The 24,130-nt window shown below is 46.3% G+C and overlaps 1 protein-coding gene across 3 annotated transcripts in view; it reads right to left on the minus strand.

The window, feature by feature from the left end:
* The window catches only part of TRIO (trio Rho guanine nucleotide exchange factor), a 4,034,553-nt gene that overhangs the window by 3,861,504 nt on the left and 148,919 nt on the right, over nucleotides 1-24,130 (minus strand). The gene's annotated exons all lie outside the window — the stretch shown is intronic.

Genomic DNA, 24,130 nt, shown 5'->3' on the forward strand with positions numbered 1-24,130 from the left:
CCCTGGAGTATAGTCTCTACCATCCCGTTTGATTGGACGACTTGCATCATTGCACTACTCACTTTTAGGAACCACTTTTTTTTTCTTTCAGCACTCCATGAGAGTGCATGTGTTTTCTAGCTTTCTCCCTGGTATGATGTATCCCTCGCCCCTGCAGCTCTGTTGCTCACTCAAACATCCATCCAAAGTCCTCCATGGCTTTCTACATTCCTCCTGGTCTTTTTAGGCTGCAGACTACCAGACAGCACAGCTGCCTGGTTTGCTAAAGACATCTTGAGAACATTCAAAGTTGACCTAGGAATGCATTCTGCCCGTTGCTTACCATTTGCTTTGTGGTTTGCAACTCGCATTTCCTGGGCTTTCTATTTGCTGGCTTTATTTGCCTTAGGCTGTCCTGCTTGAGTTTATCCCTCCGTTGCACAAACCTTGTTTAATGCATTCTTACACAAACTGGTTTTCTGTAAACAGGCCTTCAAATATTGTTCTTATCTTGTCACATTTGCTGTGCATTCAAAGACAGAGGTCAAATGTCAGGCTGTGTCTTCTAGTGAGCTTAATGTCTGACTTCAAAGTGACAGGGTTTATGTGACAATCGTGCTGGCTTCAGGCAGTGCTTGAGACAGGGCTGTACAATTTTTTTTTTTACAAGCACACAACAAAATGTACATGTCTGTAAATGAACTGTGCTGATGGACAAATCAATACATTGGGTGATGACATTCAAACACATTATCGTATGTGTGTTGTATACTTTTATCACCAAAACTGTGTGCGAGTGCATATGTAATGGTTATTTTTTTATTTATTTCGAAGTTTTGTATAGCGCTAGCTGGATCCGAGGGTATCAGAGCGCTTCACAGCATGTCCAATTATGAGCATTAGCGGCATAGACAAAATACGCAACTTACATACTTTTTTTTTTTAAGAACCTTTATTGTTGAGGCACGGAAATACAAACATGGGCCTACAACCAAACCGGCCGCTATTCAGATCGGCAAAGAGGAATGGAGTGTACAAATATACAGCGGTTCGGAGGTCGAAGGTTGAGCAGCATCCAGGATATGACAAAATTTAAATTACGATGCAATAATAAGGATCTGGGACGGTTCATTTTACAATAACGAAAAAGAAAATCTATGTCGCACAGTCACACACGCCCCTATCACAGCTAAGTGGAAGCAAAAAGTTTTACGCCAGTGATGTACACATATTGGGAGTGACGGGGGAGGGAGCATAAGAGTCAGGATGGATGTGATAAACACGGAGCAATCATGGCGAGCTAGTCCCACCCCTCGGGGCGCACCACACTATAGGAAACATGGAAGACGACTACATCGAAAAAGGAAAAGGGCACAGGGCCATAGAGACAAAGAGAGAACAAAACAACAAGCCCATCCCCCAACCCCCAACCCTGCACCCCTGCAAAAGGCTACGGCCTACCCCCCCCAGCAGCGTGCCAGTCGCCCTAAAGAAGGGACCCGAAATACAGAAAAGAAAAAGAGAAAAAGAAAGAGAGAAAAAAGACAGGAGAAGGGCCCTCGATCTGGTCATCCGGCCCCTCCCACCTCCGCATCCAAAATCGTCTAAACAGCAACGGTAGAAGAAGTACAAGTAACAGCAATCACGTATAGCGCAATCAATTACATCTCCGCTAAGCACCCCTCAAATCACCATCAACCATCTATGAGTCCCTCCATGTCCCAATCAAAGTCACCCCTGGCCACTTCTGTCAATAATACCAACGTTGAACAATCCCTCAGACGGGATGCAAAGTAGCACAAAGGGTCTGAATGCACCGGGAGGATCAGGCAGTATCGTTGCTCCATAGGATCCCAGCCACCGAAATCTCGCAGATGATGCATGGCGGAAGTCTGAATGCGACAATAGCGACACCACCAACAGTCTCGAGTCAGAGCACAGTCCCGCCAAACATGGAAAAGGGATCACACGATGAGGGAAGAGTCGAAACTCCGCCGGGGCCGCCCAAACCATGGAGCGATGCTGTTCCTCCACTCGCCGATCGGAGAGAGGCCCCGATGAAACAATCACACGTGCAACAGGGGTATCTACTGCAAGCTCATGAACCAAACCTATCCGCAGCTCCAAGAACGTAGACTCATCCGGGGAATACGTCAATGAATCAGAGGCAAACACCTCGGCGCCTTCTCGAGAGCGATCCATGTCGTTACAAAATGGCGGGCCAACAATGGCGGCCACCTTTCTTCCCAACTCTCGGGACCCCCGGAACAGGGCAGTCCGCAGGTTTGTCAATGCAGCCAGAACATTGCTGGGCGTGGGTCTTTTCTCGCTCTGCCAAACCCCGGGATTCTCTCGTGCACCGGTTTCTCTGCCCGGACGATGGGTACGCGAGAGGGTAGCATCCGCCATTTCAGCCGTTGCGGTCTCTTCCTCCTCCACCTCACCGCGGGATCGGGACCAACCCCCGGAACCAGCAGGATCCACAGCGGGATCTCAATAGTCGGGGCAGGTAACAGAAAGGAGAGTCACCAACAGGCTAAACAAGCTCCCTGCTGCTCTCCAGGAGTCTCCCATCGGCTCCCGGGGGGGGCTGTTAACATGACCGGGTATCACACCGAAGGGGAACTGGGCATCATGGACTCTCTCCGGCCCAGCTATATCGCACCTCTCGCAGGGCAACCCGCTATTGGGAGCGGGTTGGTATCATCTCTTTCGGCTCTCAGATCTCAGGTTCTCTCCGAGTGGCTTCCCATCGCGACCAGAGGCCGCTGGAGTTGCAATCACTGCCGGACACTCTCCTCACTCGAGATCCCGGTCTCAGCACCTCGAAGGCCGCCAAACAGCCGGGGACATTTCTTCGGGTCAACTGCACGGTGGAGCCACAGAAGCGGATGGTAAGTGAATGCTTTCCTTCCCCTACTCGAAGTAACAAATACTGCTCAAGTTAATCGCCAGGATGTATGTGCGGGGCGGGAGGGCTCACGGAGCCGAGCATTTATGCAGCCATCCCGATCGCCATCTTGGCTCCTCCCCGCAACTTACATACTTATGAGCATTATAGACATATATATAATACAGATCTTGTGGTCCAGCAAGAGAATCGTGGCTGAGGAGTTTCCAGTAGAGAGGTTACCTTGCTGACAGTGCGTGGGGTGTCTATCGATCCAGTTGAGGTCTGACAGGACATTACGGCGATTTTAGTTCTGAGACAACTGTTTTAGACCACAACGAGGTTATGGTACAGTGTCAAACTATTTCCAGAGTAACTTGTGACCATCTTGTTAAGATCGTAAGCGCTCTAGGAAGAGGGCTTTGAGTAGGATCTTGAATTTCGGGAAAGAGGTGATCGTTCTGATGTGGGGGGGGGGGAGGGGGGATGATGTTCCAAATCTTAGGTGCATTTCCCGCAAAAGATTTAGTTGCGGTTTTGTGTTTCCGAGATTTCAATGGAATGAGTAGTAGCGTATTGGAACTTCTGAGACTCCTGGACTGGCCGGCCCTTTTGAGTTTGGCGGCCAGGTATTCTGGTTTGCCTGTGTGAAGGGCTTTATGTGTGAGGCGTGCAGTTCGGAAGCTGGCTTGCTGTTCAATTGGGAGCCAATTAAGTTTCTTGAGTGCGGGAGAGATGTGGTCGAATTTCTTAGTTCCTGTGACCATTCTTGCTGCAGCATTGAGGGTAGTTTTCAGGGGACCTTCATGTTACTCCGCTCCACGCCACTACACTCTTCTCTGCACCACACCAGATCACTGCACCACTCCACTACTCTACTGTACACCACTCCATCAACACCAATGCACTCTATCACACATTACTCGAATATGCACCACTGCACTCTACTCTGAAAATATCTACTCTGCGCCACTGCACTTATCACCACTTCACTCTATGCCAATGCACTCTACACCACTTTACTAAAAACCAATACACTCTGCGCTTCTATACTTTATGCCACAGCACTCTTAGCCACCCTATTCCTCTCTACACCACTCTACTCTGCACCACTGTACTCTACGCCTCTGCACTCTACAACAGTATACTCTGCAACACTGCATAATGCCATTCTACTTAATGCCACTGAACTCTGCATTGCTCCACACTACTGCACTCAATGCCAATCTACTCAAATCCAACCTGCACCACTGCACTCTACTCTACACCACTTCACTCTACACCACTTCACTCTACTCTGAAATAATCTACTGTATGCCACTGCAGTCTATGCCACTCTATACCACTCTGCGCCACTCCACACGGATGCACTCTACGTCACTTTACTCAAAACCAGTGTACCTTACACCACTCTACCTATGCCAACTACTTTGCCACTGCACCTTACGCCACTGCCTGCTATGTCACGCAACGCCATTGCACTCTATGTAACTGCCCTCTGCGGCAATCTATTCTACTTTGCACCACTGTAATCTATGTCACTGCTCTCCGCACCACTCTATGCCACCCTATGGCACTCCACGCCACTGCACCACTCTACTCTATGCCTCTGTACTCTACCCTGCACCACTTAATTCAATTACACTTTACTCTACGTCACTCTACTCTGCAACACTGTTCTCTCTGGGACCAAACTCTAAGGTACTCTACTCTGCATAGCTGCACTCTCTTCATCTGTACTCTGTGCCAAGCAAATCTAAGCCATGCTAATCTACTCTGTGCCATCGCACTCTATGACACTCTACTCTATACCTCTGCACTTAACGCCACTTCACTCCACTCTGGAACAATCCACTCTATAGCACTGCAGTCTATGCCACTCTATTCTACGCCACTCAACACCATTGCACTGTCACTTTACTTTGCACCACTCCACACCACTGCGCTCTACACCAATGAACTTTATGACACTCTACACCACTGCACTCCATGACACAATAATCTGCAGCACTGCACTCTCTGCCACTGAGCTCTATGCCACTTTACTCTATGGCACTGCACTCTACTGAGCACCACTCTACGCCAATGCACTCTAGGCCACTCTAATCTACTGTGCACCACTCTTCTGTATGCCTGTGTACTCTACTATGCACCACTGCACTCTTCATTACTGCACTCTACACCACTCAAGCCTAGGCCACTCCACTCTGCCCCATTCTACCCTACACCACGCCACTCCACACCACTCTACGCCACTAATACATAGCACTCTACTCTATACTGTACTTCTCCACTGTATCCTGCACCACTCCATTCAACACCATTTCACTCTACTCTGAAACAATCTACTCTACGCCACTGCACTCTATGCCACTGCAATCAACGCTGTGTCATTCTACTACACACCACTCCACTCCACTCTATGCCACCTCACTGCACCATTCTACTCCATTCTGCGCCACTCACAACTATGCCATTGCACTCTACTCCACCGCAATCTACTCTGCACCGCTCTACTCTATGCCATTGCACATTATGCTATTCTATGTCACCGTATTCAACGCCAATGCATTCTACACCACTTTACTTAAAACTAATGTACTCCACTTCACTGCACCCCATGGCAATCTACTCTGCACCACTGTACTTTATGCCACTTCACTCTAGGCCACTCCTGAGGTTTTGTAGGTGTGAGCATACGCGGTGATGCATGTGCGTGCTTGCGGAATAATACAGCCTCTACATCACACATTTTTTCTTTTGTTTGGGCGAAAGCATTGACACAAACAATAGGTTAAAAAGGCATGCTGGTGTTCCACTGGTAACCTACAACACAGTTTTTCTATTTTCATAAGTTTGTTTACATTACAGTGTTTAGGCAGTCTCTCTTAATACACTCTATCAGCACATCGTTTTGGGCATTCATTTAAATGAGCAACTGCTTCATTAAGCATGTGCTCAAATTCAGTTTTCATGCAAACTTAAATAGAAGCTGTGTATTTTGCTCCAGGTAGAACCTCAATCAAGGTTATTATTTTGACTATCAACTGTTACTAAAGCTGGAAGTTGAAATCTCACCACTGAAATACATTGAAACAGCCTTACCCATTGACATCAATTCCACGATATATATCGCCAGTAGGTAGTTATAGCTAGGACCTAGTTTCCATAGGAAATCGTTTTTGGATTTGCCTGTAACTTTGGCGCTGTTTGAAGAATATTCGCACATTTTTCAAAAATAATGGGCCATTCACTTAAGCTGTTGTTTTGAAAGTTTCGGGGTGATCCATCAAGTGGGGGCCAAGAAAAAGGAGGGGGGTCGCAGAACGCTTTTCTCCATGTTAATTTCCATAAAATATTCTATAGGGGTGTGAGTGGGTGAGTCAGATGATGTGGATGATGACATCTCAAATGACATCAGTGATTGACATCAGTGATGTCACTGACCATGTCATAAGTGATGTAATATGTGAGGTCATTAGCTGTGCATTGAGGGGTGCAAGTTATAGTTAACTTGGGTAACTACAACGGCTGAATTTCTATGGTTTTGTACGAGTGAAATGTCAGCCTAACTATAATGTCCCTGTAACCTTTGGTTTTATTTAGAGAATATTATATATATATATAAATAACTCCTGTTAGAAAGGCGATTCCAGGGGAGACAGAAGATGTCTGACTGCCGCCCGAAACCCACCTTTCCGTATGGAATTGGCAGAGCGCCGTCGAGAGGCCTCCTTGGCGAGGCTCCTCTCCTACTATCGTAACAGCCGAGCAATCACACCACCACAGAGAGACACCACACAAGAGTAGTTTTAAGAGTCTTTATATAAAGAATAAAGGCAAGATTCCGCAGCAATATGTACAGGGGGATCGTGGGATCCCAATCAAAGTCCCAATGTCCGGGGAAGGGGGGTAGCGGGGCAGTCTTGGTACCAACTGGTACTAGGAAACCCTGCGCACAGCTCTCAATCCTCGAGCTGGGGGGTGCCGGGAGCCGCGACAGCGTCAGCAGGGCTCCGAAGATGGTTCAGCTTGGTAGAGCCGCGACAGCGTCAGCAGGGCTCGGCGGATGGTTCAGCTTGGTAGAGCCGCGACAGCGTCAGCAGGGCTCGGCGGATGGTTCAGCTTGGTAGAGCCGCGACAGCGTCAGCAGGGCTCGGAGGATGGTTCAGCTTGGTAGAGCCGCGACAGCGTCAGCAGGGCTCGGCGGATGGTTCAGCTTGGTAGAGCCGCGACAGCGTCAGCAGGGCTCGGTGGATGGTTCAGCTTGGTAGAGCCGCGACAGCGTCAGGAGGGCTCGGTGGATGGTTCAGCTTGGTAGAGCCGCGACAGCGTCAGCAGGGCTCGGTGGATGGTTCAGCTTGGTAGAGCCGCGACAGAGTCAGCAGGGCTCAGAGGTTCCAGGTTCCGGGGTTCTTATCAGGATCAGCCGCGACGAGGTCAGCAGGGCTTCGACTCCCAGATACAACTGATTTCCTGATCCAGGGCTGGCCCAGATATAGGACTGGAGTCCTTTGATGTCCGGACCCTCGCGCCTGGGGGTCCGAGGGACCAGGATGAAGGTGTCCAGACACCCAGCAGGGGGGTGGAGCCAGCGCCCAGGGAGGCCGGAGGGCGATCGATACCAGTCGTCCGGGGACGGCTGGAGGGCCATCGAAACTCTTCTCCTCCGGGATCCGTCAAGTGGCCACTTTACCACCTGGGTTGATCTTGGTGCCACGATGTCGGGGCTTCGCTGGGGCCGTGGCGGGGTCGGGCCGAGGCCACGTGCTCGGGACGTGATGGGCCCAAGATGGAGTCGGGCCTGAGAGGGTGGCCCGGGGTGGTGACCGGACCTGCAGAGTTGGGGCGAGCCGGGTTCGCCAGGTTCCAGAGGGGGAGAGCCGGGGTTTGCCAAGGGCGGCTCTCGTCGAGAGTTCGTTGAGGGTGGTGACCGGAGGGGCGACAGCGGGTCGATGGAGGGCCGATGTCGTCCAGGGTCCGCCATGCGGGAGGGGTAGGACCACGCCACGAGGCCGGGTCCAACAACTCCGATCTCCTTGCTCTGTATGTTCCCTCAGATGCCAGGTAAGATAGGACACGGACCACCAAATTTAGATGCTGGTTTCTTTATTTCAGTGCTGCCGCCATAACGTTTTTGCCTCGTAAGGCCTTGATCACATGACAGCGTAGTGTTGTGAGAGCCATGAATTTAAAGTGCAAGTGCTACCAATTAAACAAATCACGTGTAAAAGGCATGGAAGACATACTAAAATGCAGTGCGAAGCAGTTCAATCCTGTTCAGTATCAACCATCATACTATGTGGTATAGACTTAATTCCACATTCACGGTTCATATTTTAGAAATCATAATAAAGATCTCATAAAAACGAAATGTAGTGACAATGCACGGTCATATGAAGGTAAAATATATTTAAAAAGTATCATTTCATACTCTTCAAAAATTACTATTGATTCCACTTGGACTTGGTATGATATTGCACACTGCATATAGCTAAACATCAAGTTAATTGTCATATAACAAGAATCAAACTCGATAATATACATATACTAGTATTTACTAAAATAACGGGTTAAATCCCCTTATGCCAAAAGTCAGAACACGTGACTAGTACCCTAAGAACCTAGTGTAATAAAGTGCAAAACTAGTGCTAAACCGTGTAAATTTAATTATATACTGATAAATCTTGATCTAATGAGTTGCAGTCTCACGCTGAGCCCAGTCGTGGGTACTGTGTAAATCAAGACACTGCCTCAGTTCTGTTACCAACTAAATGTGTATTCCTAAAATCACAGTTACAAAAATTCATTAAACTAGGGAATACATATCCAAAGATAAGACAAATTCATATATCTGGACCTAATATCACCAGCCCTATAATTACAAGGCATAAATGCTGATGCCGGCCTGACAAATTCATAATTGAGACTTGGTTATATTGAAAGTTGGTTATGATGAAATTAATGCCTAAAAAGGTATACATAACACCATGTACAAAAGTGCAAATTGTGCTATAAATATAGATCAAACGGTCTAAAAGTTGACATTATAAAAAGCATAAATAACTATCAAAAATGTTTAAAAGTTATCTAAAAATCATCTTAATTAATACACAATTTCTGATTTCATCATATTTACAGTACATAAGATATCAGTGCAAACAAGTGTACATGTCCTCCGCCAGATTAAGCCCTCCTGGTTGCTTACTATCTAACTGGAGGATATATTTAGTTTCCAACTTTCTTAACCTTGATTCTCTGTTTCCTCCCCTTCTGCTAGCATTGATAGAGTCAATCACATAATATATGAGTCCCTGGTTATTGCTCTGATGGAACTCTTTAAAATGTCTGGCCACCGGGTAGGTATTGTCCTGGTTTGTAATGGCCATCAGATGTTGTAATATCCGTTTATGAACCGGGAGCTTAGTGCTCCCGACATAACGAAGGGCACAAGGACATTCCAAAATATAGACCGCGTATTCAGTCTTACACGTAAGGACTTTACTTCTATCATGTTCCTTATTGCTGAACCCACCTCTATATGTCAGTCTATTGCTACCATGGGAGCAGGCCTTACAAGTTTTGCACTTGAAGAATCCTTTGTTAGTTTGCCACCATGTAGTCTTATCTAAAACCTCTGGTTCAGTATCAACCAGTCTGTCTCTCATAGAAGGGGCACGACTGTATGTGATGGATGCCTGTCTGGGAAGTGTTTTGCCAATGACGGGATCTTGTAGCACCGTGGGCCAATTTTTATTGATAATTCTACGTAAGTCTCTATGTTGGTTACAGAACCCCGTAATGATCCTAAAGGGTTCAACAGGTACTGACAATTTGGGGGGTACAATCATCTCTGATGTAACTGCCTCCTCAGAGGTACTATATCTACTAAGAAGCTGTTCACAGCTAATGAGCATGGACTTCTGAATGGCCTTATTGATGGTCTGCATAGAGTAACCTCTTTCTAAGAATCGCATAGTACTGCGGGCCTGTGCTTGTTGTAAATCATGTTCTTCACTGCACACCCGCCTAAGGCGGATCATTTCACCATAAGGGATACTTGATATCAAATGAGCTGGATGCGCACTTCCAGCATGCAGTGTAGTATTGCCTGCTGTACTTTTCCTGAATAAGCGTGTAGCTAGTCTACCTTCTTGTACGTAGACTTCAGTATCCAAAAAGGCCACCTTGTCCTGACTTAAAGTCACAGTGAATTTAAGATTGCATATATTCACATTAAGTGTTTCCACAAACCGCAGTGCTTCAGCTTCACTCCCCCTCCAAATTATAAAAAGGTCATCAAATTTTTTTTGGGGGGAGTTTTATATATCGCGAACTAGAACCGAACCGAATCAGTTATCAGAGCGCTTTACATAGGCACGGGGAGATTAAGTGATTTGCCCAGAATCACAGGGGGTTATTGGCGTCGTTACCGAGACTCGAACCCAGATCCCCAGGTCGAGCGCCTTAGCCGTTAGGCCAACCCCTCTCCCCAATGTACCTGTACCATGTTTTCACATGTCTATCCATAATCTCCCGGTGCTCTACCCGGAGGACCAGTTCCTCCCAAGCCCCCATGTGCAAACACGCGTAGCTTGGGGAGAAACTGGCCCCAATGGCCACACCCTGAAGCTGTCTATACACCAAATTATTGTACATAAAAATGTTGTGATTGAGACAAATTTCCAACATAGAGAGTAAAATATCGTTGTGCTTTTCCAATGCTAGGTCTCTACGTGACAAATAATACTTAACCGCTGCAATGCCATCAGAGTGTCTTATACTTGTGTACAGCGAACTCACGTCTAAAGCCATTAGCCAGTCCCCTTGCTGCCATGGAACCTTATGCAATTTAGACAAAAAGTCACCAGTGTCCTGGATATATGAATCCAGGCTCTTTACAAAGTCTTGTAAAAAGTAGTCAATATATACGGAGGTATTTTCCATCAGTCCTCCTCTGGCAGATATGATAGGTCTGCCAGGGGGGTTATTAGCATCCTTGTGTATCTTAGGTATATGGTACAATGATGGTATTATTGGAAAATCATTCTTCAAATATTTATATTCATTTTCCAATATCAGTTTCTTACTTCTCCATTTTGACAAATATTGGTGATATTCACTCTGCATAGTTTTGGTCATGGTAGCATGAATTCGTTCATAATGTTCTCTATTGTTTAATTGGGCATAGGCTTCTTTGTCATAGTCTTGCTTGGTCTGCAAAACAATATTCCCGCCCTTGTCACTTGGGCGCAAAACAATATTTTTATTGTTCTTCAATTTAATCATCAGAGCCTCATATTCCGATGTATTTTTGTCATACCTGAATCGGCTGGTGCAGGTTCTACCATGTAGGGCAGTGGTTCCCAAACTTTTGACTCCTGAGGACCCCCATTGAGTCACAACTGGAAGCCGGGGACCCCCAAGCAATTTGTATGAGTTAAATTTCAAATATTAAAACAGTAATTCGAAAAATATACACACGTGTGCACACAAAACAAATACTCAAAGTACTTAGGGGCAGATTTACAATAAGTGACACATCCATGCATATCAGCAGGGATGCGCCACTTATTGTGCGCCATGCCTCCGCCACCATTGATGCACCGCATTTACAATGCTGCGCCTCATGGGGCAAAAAAGCACAGATGCATGACGCATCTGTGCCGTAAAGGTGGCGCATTGCTGGAGTTGCGTCGCAAGCGCTACACAGCTCCAGAAATGCTCTGGGGTGCCGAATCTTGTTAATGCTGCGTCAATCCTTATGCCTGCTTCAAGCAGGCGCAGGGTTTTGACGCAGCATGGGCCCCAAAGTGACTGAGTGAAATCTTGTAGATTTCACTCAGCCACTTTTAGGAGGCGTTCCTGCGCCGGAACGCCTCCTTCTGGCGCAGAGCTTTACAACATGGCGCATCTCTCAGATGCGTTACGTTGTAAATACCCTGCACCATGGCGCATCTTTTGCGTTGCCGCTGCATCACGAGAGTGACGCAACGGTGGCGTAAAAGTAGAGCAAGTGGCTTGTAAATCTGCCCCTAAGGATTTTGGGGCCAGATGTACGACCATTTCATTTAGCGCCTCGCTATTGGCGACACATTGCGAGTGGCAAATTGCGAGTCGCTAAATGAAATGTACAACTGTGTGTTTAACACTGTTTCAGATTCCCAATGGGGTCTCAAATTGCGAGGTTCATTAATATTAATGAGCCTCTCGCAATTTGCGAGCCTATTGGGAATGCCAGCCCCCCTAGGTATGGTGCCTGCTGGGCTTTGCTGGCCACCATGTCTGGGACTGCTTTTAAATAAAGGAGTTTAAAATAAATTGCAGCCCACTTACCATGCATTTAAAAAAAAAAAAATGAAACGTTTTCGTTTCATTTTCTAAGGGCAGGCAGAGGTCCCTGGGACCACTGCCTGCCCTTAAAAAATAATTTTGCATGCATTTGTAAAGGGGAAGGGGTCCTCTGGGGACCCCTTCCCATTTGCAAATGCATTACCATGTACTTGAAGTAAGTGGTAATTGCAAGTGTTTTGCGACCGCAAAACATTTGTACATGGTTTTAAGACTCGCTATTTGGAAGGGAATGCCCCTTCCAAATAGCAAGTTGCAAAGCCTATTTAGCGAGTCGCAAACAAATTGCGATTAGCGAAATAGGCAATGTACATGGCCCAATACGTTTTCGCATGTGAAAGCGGGTTCACGAACCCGTTGACGCATGTAAAAATGGATCGTACATCTGGCCCTTAGTATTTTATATTGAAGTAATAGCCCCTCTGTCACATGGATTTCATTTGTTTTATAGCATCTCTCATACCATTGTAGGATGTCTGAGCACTTTACATCACACACATATAGAGACATTGAATCGTACATGTAAAACAGTGTGTATATAAAATGTTTAAAGAGTGCTTGGTCTGGAAAAGCACAAACTCAGGATTCAGAACATAACACAGTGGCTAGCACTGACTTCAACATTAAAAATGTATTTCCACCCAAATAAATCTTTTTAGCAGCATCAGGATAATTAATAACTGGGAAAAAACAAAAGTTACTAACTGGTACCATGCAGTTTGCAAGCAGCTCTTTGATGACAGTTTATAGGTCCCTCTGCTACATTACGGTTGTCACTTATGAAGTGCACAGTAACAAAAGAATCTCTGTGACAAAAGCAGTAACCACGAACCTATGCACATAAAATGCTGCTTTTTAAAATGCATGTTCCACGTTCTTTGCAGTAGGCACATTAACCCTCTGTGCTACATTAGTTAAGTCAAAGCTGCCACTAAACAAAACTCTCTTCATGGCTCCAGCAGGTACATTAATCACTGGCTTTATCTTGACACTTTTATTGCTGCTGGAAAGCTGCTAATTATACAAGAAACTTTTCTGTGCTTTTAAAACGGTTGCCTGCGGACCCCCTGAGAATGTGCCACGGACCCCTGGGGGTCCGCGGACCACAGTTTGGGAAACACTGATGTAGGGCTTTAAGTTCATTGGTGACATTCTCGTGAAACAAATCTATATTGTCCCGTGGCATTACTGGCATAAACGTGGAGGGTGGCCTAAAACATGTTCTTGGTGCTTCAGGTGTAGCAGGTGCCATGGTTTCGATTGTCCCTGTACTCAAGTTGGCTCCTTGTGTAGAGATGTCTAGATCATCGACATTCAATATTTCAATTAGTTCTTGTGTCAGAGCGCCCTCCACTGGACCAGGGATCTGTGTCATGGGGGAGCTCAAAGAATAATTTATAGTTTGTTTAAGTTGGTGGAATTTCTTAAGTTTTAATTTTCTCACCGCTTTGTAAACATCAGTTCTAGCGGCCGCACAATTCAGGTTAGTTTTAGGTGCAAATGAGAGGCCGAGTATATATATATAGATATATCTCTATCTATATATATATCTCTATCTATCTATCTATCTATCTATCTATCTATCTATCTATCTATCTATATATATATATATATATATATATACTGTAACCCCTATACTAAATCTATACTATATCTGACCCCCAAAGTGCATAAGAATGCCACTGTACCTGCAGGGCGACCAATCATTTCTGCAATTGGGGGTTATTAGAGAACACATCAAGGTTAATAGATTTCTTCTTACAAGAACATGTTAAAGCACTACCCTCATTCATTATGGACACAGGATACTTTTTACGAAGAATCTATGATGTGATGTGGAGTGACAAATATGTCCTCATGACCATGGACGTCATGGCCCTATATACTAGTATAAGACACACTGACGGGGAAAAAGGCATTGTCGTACTACCTAAGAAGGAGACACATACTTCTACACCAGCACACACATGCTTATCAGCATGGTTGAGTGGTGCCTCCATAACAATGTCTTTCTTTAGGTTTCAACATCAGACAAACAAGCAACTGCAGGGCACAGCTATGGGTACATGCTTCACCCCCAGCTATGCAAATTTGCATATGTGCTGGTGGGAGGAGCATGTACTGGCAGTAGACTTTGCGAAGGAAGGAAGGAAAATGTAGTTTTGTGGATGAGATACATAGACTATCTCTTCATGTTCTGGAAAAGCTAACCAGAGTCAGGCAAGGAATTTTCACAAAAACTCTGTGTGAATGACTTAAATCTTTCTTTCACATACGACATTAGCAAAAGAGAGGTGCACTTCTAAGATCTTGTAGTGTATGTTGAAGAGAATAGGCTTCACACAAAAGCATACAGAAAACCTACGGCTGGCAATTACATTCTGCATGCCAGCAGTTTTCATCCCACAAAACTTAAACAGAGCATTCCGTATGAAGAATCTGCGTATAAAACGCAACTTTGGTGGTAAGAACTCATTAAGAGAGGTCCAGACAGATCTTTTTAACCACTTGGCCGAGCGTGGCTATGCGAATGACACACTGAAAACAGCCAGAGACGAGGTTAACAACAAAAGAAGGGAGGATTTACTCTTTGGGGGCAGTAAGAGAAAGCATAGAGAAACGGACTTCAGTCAGATACGTCTGGTCACTGGTTTTTTGACGTATCATGCCAGAATCCACAACATCCTATACAGACACTGGCGGCTGATAAAGAGTGATTCCATAATTGGACAGAACATACCACATGTACCTCTTATCTCATAGAGAAGGACAAAATCCATGATAAATGAACTGGTCCAAAGTTCACTTAAGCCCAGCAGTGGATCAAACTGGCTGAAATACAACAAAGGCTTTCAGAAATGTTTCAGGGGTAAAGCCTGTAATCACGGTAAACATGTGAAAACCATACAAACCCCTTTGAGAAACTCACTCGTCACCATCAAGGGTAGATACAATTGCAAAACAGATTTTGAAGTGTACGTATTGGAATGTACATGCCCTAAGCAATACGTAGCTAGTACCATACACATAGTCCACATCAGAATTCTGCAGCACCTCAGGGCTATTGCCAACTATGACAAGAGCTACCCCAGTAGCCAGACATATCCACGAGCACCACCAATGATCTGCAAAAGATCTGGCATACTTTGTGGTTGATGTCATTCCCAAAAATCCCAGAGGAGATAATAGAGAGCAGCAATTGAGGAAGCGGGAATCAAAATACATCATCATGCTCAATAGTAAAATCCCACATGGGTTAAACTCTGACTAAGAGTTAATCTCACATCTATAACTCTACTTAGCTATACACATTACTTGCAGCCGTCCCAGTGCATTGTGTTGATTTTCATTTACATTTTGTGTGTCATGGATTAATCGCATTGGGTCCAATTGTGGAATTTGCATGGCGTTTGCGCATCAACAAGAACATACGTTACTTACCTGTAAACTGTGGTTCTCCAGTATTGATGTCTTTCATAGATTCACATGCTTGAATATTCCCCGTCGAAGTGGGAGTCCCACGGTACATAAAATAGCAGTAATATATACATATATACATGAAAATTATCATAATTGCATATATACATATATAAAATGCAGTAAAATATATAAAGTTTAAAAGTACCATAGAACCAAATAGGCCCATAGAAAGCCTAAGGGAGAACTCACTTTAGTAACATATCAGTGTCATTATGTATTGGTCCACATTCTAGCCAATCAGGCTGTAGCTCCCTCTAGAACCTTCTCCTCAGAAGCCCAAGTCCTCAGATTTTCGTAGCACCAAGTAACCCAAAAGTGCCTGAGGAGAAAAGGAGCCTCTGAGGGGAAGAAGGGAGGGTCGCATGTGAATCTATGAAAGACACCAATACTGGAGAACCACAGTTTACAGGTAAGTAACTTATGTTCTTCTCCAGTATTAGGGGTGTCTTTCATAGATTCACATGCTTGAATAAGAGTAGAAAGCAGTAAATCATCACATAAGTCATAAAGGTAACATAAAAACTCCAAGTATACATTCTCATATCATTTAAAAAGGCAATATAGTCAAATTCATGAGAAAATACCTTTATGACTGGAGGTGGGTAGCAACAGAGGCTCCTCATCACTGGAAAAGATTCCGCAGCACCGCTTGTCCCACTGCCGCATCCGCGGCGTCTGTTGATTGGAGACAATAGTGCTTCGTAAAAGTATGGCTGCTCGACCACGTAGCAGCTCTGCAAATGTGTCGTAGAGGTACCCCCGCAAAGAGGGCAGCAGAGGTTGATACGGCTCTAGTTGAATGAGCTCGTACTGGAGCAGGAAGGGGCTTGCCCGCCCGTTGATGACAAAAAGTAATGGTGGAGGAAATCCACCTGGTAATAGTCTGTTTGGTAACAGGTTGTCCTTTGCAGATCGGACCATAGGCCACGAACAGCTGGTCTGATTTCCTGAATGGTGTAGTATGCTGAATGTAAAACTTAAGACAGCGTTTCACATCCAATGAATGTAATGAACGTTCAGCAGGAGTTGGTGGCTGAGGAAAGAAAGTTTTCAGAATGACAGGTTCATTGAGATGAAAATCACTTGGAACCTTCGGGATAAATGTTGGATTAGTACGGAGCGTAACCGCCTCATTGGAGAACTGGAGAAAAGGAGGCTGAATCGTGAATACCTGGATGTCACTAACACGCCTAGATGATGTCAAGGCGAGCAGCAGAGCAACTTTCCACGTGAGAAATTTTAAGGTTGCGGAATGGATGGGTTTGAAAGGAGGTAGGAGGAGTTGAGACAAAACCAGATTTAGTCGCCAAGCAGGTGGAGGGCGACGAATGGGTGGAAACATCCGGAAGAGGCCTTTGAAAAACTGTTGGATGACTCTAGAGGAATACAGTGACGTGGAACCATCATGACGGAAACGGGAAAGTGCTGCTAGAAACACCTTAAGAGTGGAGTGAGAAAGTCCTGATTTCGCAAGGGATAGGAAAAAAGGCAGTATTTGTTCCGGTTTGGCGGTCATTGGATCCAAGGCTTTGGTGTGGCACCAAACACAGAAACGCTTCCACTTCAGCTGATAGGTTTTAATGGTGGATGGAGCGCGAGCGTGCGCCAACACTTCCCTGCAATCTGCGTCGATGGTTAGACGTGCAAATTCATTTTGTTCAGGTTCCAGGCATGGAGCTGGAGATATGCCGGATCTGGGTGGCAAATCTGCCCTAGCTTCATCGTGAGGAGGTGAGGCAGAGGATGAAGCGATATTGGCTCGTTCTGGGAAAACAACAGAAGGTCCGAGAACCATGGGCACCGCGGCCACTTGGGTGCGATCAGGATGACATGACAGGGTTGAAGCCTCATCCTGTGCAACAGGCGCGGAATCTGAGGAAGCGGAGGGGAAGCGTAGATGAATTCGTTCGACCAGTTGATCGAAAATGCCTTTCCGCTCGACTCTCTGTGGGGATGACGACTTGCAAAGCGTTGGCATTTCCTGTTTGCGGCAGTCGCAAAGAGATCCATCTGCGGCTGGCCCCACTGGTGGAAAATGAACTCGAGACTTGCTTGGTTGAGTTCCCACTCGTGATTGTCCGAGAGAGATCTGCTGAGTGAGTCCGCCAGAACATTGGAAACACCCGGCACATGGATGGTTGTAAGATGAACTTGGTGATGAATCGCCCAGTTCCATATCTCCTGTGCTTGTCGGGAAAGCAGAAGGGACCTCGTGCCGCCCTGCTTGTTGAGGTAGTGCATGCTGGTGGTGTTGTCTGTTCTCACCAACAGAGACTGGCCCTGCACTAACCTCTGGAAAGACTTCAGGGCAAGGAAGATCGCAAGAAGCTCCAGGCGGTTTATGTGCCAAGTGCGCTGGACTGCAGTCCATTTTCCTTTTACGGACATTCCTTCGAGGTGCGCTCCCCAACCCTCTAGGGACGCATCGGTTGTAAGCGTCAGAGTCACGTCTTGAAAAGACGTGACCGATGGATATGTTCGGAGGGTGAGACCACCATTTCAGAGCTACCTGAATGCGGGGCGTGAGAATGATCCTGTCGTTGAACGATCCTGAAATCTGCTTCCACTGCATGTCTAGTTCCTCTTGAACGACCCTCATATGTAGCCTGCAGTTGGGGATCAAATGAATGCACGGGGAAGCCATGCCCAGGAATGATTTCAACATCCGGACTGAAACGCACAGTTTTGACTGCAGGAATCGTACCATCTTGAGCTGCGGTCCTGCCTTTCCTGGGAGACGAAGACTTTTGCTAGCCGAGAATCTAGCGAGGCTCCTAGAAAATCTCGTCGCTGAGACGGGTGAAAGTGTGACTTCTGGCAATTGATGGAAAGGCCCAAATTTTGAAAAAGAGAAAGACAAACCTGAGTGTGCTGGTTTGCCAGCTGGAGGGTCGGGGCCTTTATAAGACAGTCGTCCAGGTATGGATAAAACTGAATGCCTTGCAGGCGCAGAAAAGCAGCTACCGGGGCCATGATCTTGGTAAAGACCCTCGGTGCTGAGCGTAGGCCAACCGGCAGAACTCTGAATTGAAAGTGGAGGTGTCCGACGGTAAAACGAAGGTACTTCCTGTGCCTGGGGTGAATTGGCACGTGAAAGTACGCGTCCTGGAGGTCGATCGTGGAGAAGAATTCTCCGGGGTTGAGATAATGCAAAATTTGGAGCAAGGTCAACATTTGAAAAGTTTTCGAGGTGATGAATTTGTTCAGGGCCCGTAAATCCAAAATGGGGCGCCACTCCCCCGACTTTTTCTTGACTAAAAAGAAGCGGGAGTAAAAACCCTTGCTTCGCTGGCCTTGCAGTACTAACTCGATAGCACCCTTCTTGATCATTAATTTGATTTGAGCCAATAGTTCCTCGAAATGGGGAGGGGGCGGACCAGTAGGAGGGCGATTGGGAGGAAATGTTGTAAATTCCAGGGTATGTCCTTTTGAAATCACGTCTAGGACCCATTGATCTGAGGTGATGTTCGACCAATTCAAGATGTAGTTGGAGATTCGCCCTCCAATTTTTACAGTCGGCGGAAGGTTGACGCTGGGACTGTCACTGTTTCTTTGCATTAGAACCACCTCTGTATGTTGTTTTCCTCTGGTATGGCCTGGAGGAGGTCTGTCGATTTTGGGACTGGTAAGTATTCCTTTGACGGTTGTCACTGTATGAGCGATATTGGTTTGAGCCACGAAAAGTGGAAGAATTGCCGCCTCTACCACGTGCCCCTCGAAATGGCCGCTTTCTATACTGTACGGTTGCTAAAGCTTTGGCCGTATCTGTATCCTTTTTGAATGATTCAAGGACATCGTCGACATGTTTGCCGAAGAGCGAATCACCATTGTATGGTAGATCGAGGACTCTATCCTGAACCTCCGGGCGAAAAGCTGTAGACTTTAACCAGCCTTGACGCCTCCAAACTGCAGCTCCAGCCAATTGTCTGAACCCCGTAGAGGAAATGTCGAGGGCGCAGTCAATCTCTGAAGAGATCTTTTCTCCCTCCTGAATGATGGCTTGTGCTTCCGCACAGATGGCATCCGGAAATTGTGGAATGTATGCTGCAATTTCGGACCACATTTGGCGGCCATACCGTCCAAGAATAGCCAAGGAATTAGCTGCCCTTACAGTAGTGGCTGCCATGGTGGTCAATTTTTTCCCTATGGAGTCCAGCTTGCGGCCTTCCTGATCAGGAGGAGATGTGAGAGGTGTGGCAGGATTGCAGGACCTTTTTTGAGCTGCCTGAGTAATGACGGAATCCGCCTTAGGCTGAGACACTAGGCATGCCGGAGAATTCGGTGGCGCTTTATACTTTTTATCCAGCCTTGGTAAGACAGCAGGAATTGAATTTGGTTTCTCCATCAATTTGAGGCCTTCCTCCCAAACATGGTCGATCGGAATAGTGTGAGCTTGCCGTTGAGGTAAGTCTTTGAAATCGTATAGAAAGCAATCAGTCTGTTGCACTTCCAAAGTGAGGTGAAACCTCTTCGCAGCGCGGACCATCAAGTTATGGAAACTGCCAATGTCCACAGGGGGCGAAGCTAGAGGCGACGTTGGTGGGGTCGAAGGTGTATGAGCCCTGTAATCGTCCCACTCCTGAAGGCCAGCGTCATCATCATCCTGATCTGGGTTGTGAGGGTCTGGATCCTCATTATCCGTATCCTGCTGGGTACGTACTGGTGACCTGGGAGGAGCTGATGCAGGAATTAGAGGCTGCGGAGGAGGTTGCGGCACTGGAGAAACAGGCCTGGACGGCGGGAATCTTCGATTGTAATCGTCCAGCATGTGCTGCAGATTCATTACCAAAGACAGTGGTATCTGTGTCGTTTGTTCCGCCATAGGTGCCTCTGAAGTGTCCACAGGAAATAGATCCATACCATCATCGACGTTTTCTTCCTCCTCTATATCATAATCTTGGCACTTGATGTTTAGCTCGGATGGGCTAGACGCTTGGCCGATGACATTTTCCACCTCTGAACCATCATTAGAGTCCTCTTCCGCAGACTGAAACAATTGGTCAGGAAGAGTAGAACCACTTTTGATAGGACTCAATTGTATAAGAGGCACCTTTTCAAGCGTTGAAGCAGTGACCACTGTGAAGGTGGTAGCCGTGGCCAAAGGATGGTGCGCCGTCGACGAGCCCGTCGACGTAGTGGTAGAAGATCCAAAAGCCGGTTGAGAAACCGTAACTGGAGACGGACGTGATTTTTCCTTCGTCGACGAAGATTTTTTCGCCGTCGACGACAGCGTCGACGGGGGCAAAGTCTTGCTCGTGGACGAAGATGATCCCGCTGACGAAGGTTGGTCCGTCGACGATGCAATGGTCGTCGACGAGGTGGTCGTCGACGATGAAGGTCCCGTCGACGGACGGCGGCCCGTCGACGAAGCTGTGGTCTTGGTCGACGACGAAGCAGTGGTCTTGGTCGACGACGAAGCAGTGGTCTTGGTCGACGACGAGGAGTGCGTCGACGGGTGACACGTCGACGGAGGTTTTTTCGTCGACGGTGTTGACTTGACAGTCGTCGACGTGATCTTTACGATCGAGGTAATGGGTCTCACCTCATGGGTCGTCGTCGACGAGGTGGTCGTCGTAGTCCTTGAAGACATGGAACATGTCGTCGTCGACGTGGAGACAGCATCCACGGATCTAGTCGTTGCAGATGTCGTCGACGGACGCGTCCGTCGACGAGCCAGTGCCCGTTTTAGAAGACGAAGGCATGGCTTTAGACAGTGACGCCAGAGAGCCAGGTCCCGTAGGCGTAATTGGAGGTAAATCCTGTGGGGAGACAGCCAAAGAGGTTCCCACAAGTCTACTTTTCTTGAGAAAAGGAGAAGGCACCTCAGTCTCCGACCCACGCTTCTGAGAGGTCTTAGACTGGAAGGAAGAGACACTCTCAACCTCCGAGAGCACCGTGTCTGTAGATTTCAACTTCTGTAGCCACAGAAGGAGACAGGCCTCTCTGTCTCTTAAAGTTTTAGGTGGAAAAGTACGGCAGTACTTACAGTTCTTCACCTCATGGTCCGGGTAGAGACAGTAAATACATTTACTGTGTGGATCTTCATGAAAGAGACGCAATTTACCACAAGATGGACATGGCCTGAACAAAGATTTCCTTGAAGAAGACATCTGAGAAGAAAAAACAGCTATGTATGAAGAAAAACTGAGCAGAGCTCAGGGAGACTCCCTTCACACGACGTGCGGTAGAAAATCTGAGGACTTGGGCTTCTGAGGAGAAGGTTCTAGAGGGAGCTACAGCCTGATTGACCTAGAATGTGGACCAATACATAATGACACTGATATGTTACTAAAGTGAGTTCTCCCTTAGGCTTTCTATGGGCCTATTTGGTTCTATGGTACTTTTTTTTTTGTTTGTTTTTAAATTTTTATTGCAGATACATCATCATGGCTTCCATGGCAACGTTGTAAAAGTATTCACTTTATTGGCTTTGACCTGTGTGATCAAGGTGGTCCTTCCACCGAAACGTGTCTCAGACCCTTCCGTACAGTAAACTTATTGTGACTTCACTCCAGCGTGTTGGTGCCTGTTCTTTGATTTTGGCCAGGATTGTTGTTGATATTTATATATTTACATACCGTAAATATACTTACCATGTTTGGTAAAGGCATACCTGATAAAGCATCTGCATGGTAAAGGCATGAGTTGTAACACTAAGCAACCACAAATACTGTTATGGTAATGTCCAGAGTTTGAATTCCCACAAGGCAGACTTAGCCTTCTGAGGTCTGTTACTGAGCATTGATGGAGCAGGGGAGAGACAAAAAAAATGTGTGTACCCCTTGTAAAGTTAAACTCTCATAACCATAATAGTATTATTTTCAATATAATATTTTTTGTTTTTTTACAATATATAATCATCACGCTTTGTCGTTACAGGGTGGCAGCCCAAACTGGCTGTGTTATTGGTAGTACAGTTTCACATTATATATGCTTGGCTGTCCCCTATCCACTGTCCCAGTAAGAGGGAAGGAATGGGTGAAAGGGGAAAGGATAGGAATTAAGGTAGAGAGAAAAAGAGATAGTATACTAGAAGTTTACTTTCTTCTCGTTAGTCTCTTGATCCTGTTGGGTGTGATTTAGATCCAGTTGTTTCATTTTGTTAGTACTTATCATGGTGGTTTGTATGGGTCTAGGAGCCCGTCCAAGGACGCCCACATTCCCCTGTAAGGTTGTCTCCAAGGTGAGCTTTGCAGGGCAGTGTTGTCAGCGCCTCTAAGGTACGTCACCCAGTTGAGCCACCTCTTGAAAGTTGCCTTGGATGTGTCTTTCCATTTGGTGAGTACTATTTTAAACTACCGCTGTTAGAAGGAGATCCAGTAGGTCTCTGTCCTGTTGTGAGTCTAACTCTGTTGTCATAAATGCGGTGGTAAGGGTAGTGAAGTCTGCTTTTAGTGTGCATCCTAACGCTTAATTTATGAAGGTGAATATTTTCTCCCAACATTTTTTTACTTTGGGACAGTGGTAGATAAGGTGTGCCAGTTCCCCCTTTTCCTAGTCACAATTACAGCACTGGTCATTTTCCCTCAGGCCTAGAGTCGCCAGGCATGCCGGGGTCCAGTAAGTTTTGTGTAGGAGCCAGAATTTTTTCTGTGCTAAGACCGGGGAGATTTTGTTTTGCGTGGGGGAGGCCCAGAGGAGATGGAGTTCTTTCTCGCTAAGTGTGGAACAGAGTTGTTTCTCCAAGTATGTGATTGTTTTGTCGTTAAATTTGGTGGAGCTGGGTCGTAGTAGTCTGTTGAGGTGTGATACCTGGTGGCCTATTGTGTTGAGATTCATCATGTATTGGATGATTGAGGGCTTGTGCTTTGTGAGTTTCACTTTAGAAAGGGATGTTCGGATTTTAAGGAAGTTGTACAGTTCTATGTCTGGTAGATTGTGCTTTGTTTATTTCATGCTGAAGGTGGAGGGGCTTCACCCCTCTTCCAGCTGAGCTGGGTAGGAGATTCCTAGTCTTTTCCATGTATCTATGGAGAGAGGCTTCCCCCTGTATTTTATCTTTGTGTTTGCCCATAGTGATTCCCACATTGAGTTTTTTTACGCTGTGCTCCATTTTTTGGTCTATTTTTAGCAGGGCATTTTTGCGTTTTTCGAGTATTGGGTTTGCGACCTGCGTCTGTCTGTTGGCTTTGGGGAGAGCTATTGGCTCAAGGGTGTTTAGTATGGCTCTCTCAATTGTAAGCCAGACCGGCGTATACTCCTGGCTAGGCAGGACACAGTAGGCCTCCTGTTTCACTAAAAATGCAGTTTGGAATGTTTTGAAATCTGCCACATTTATTCCTCCCAGTTTCTTGTATAGCCTTATTTTTTTAAGGGTTATCCTCGCTTTTTTATCCCGCCATAGGAATTTATTTATCATCTGGTCTATCTTGCGGTGGAACTCGTCAGTGAGTATAAGAGGGAGCATATCCAACAGGTAGTTGATCATTG

Source organism: Lissotriton helveticus, chromosome 4_1 (genome assembly GCF_964261635.1).
Source record: "Lissotriton helveticus chromosome 4_1, aLisHel1.1, whole genome shotgun sequence".
Lineage (NCBI taxonomy): Eukaryota > Metazoa > Chordata > Amphibia > Caudata > Salamandridae > Lissotriton > Lissotriton helveticus.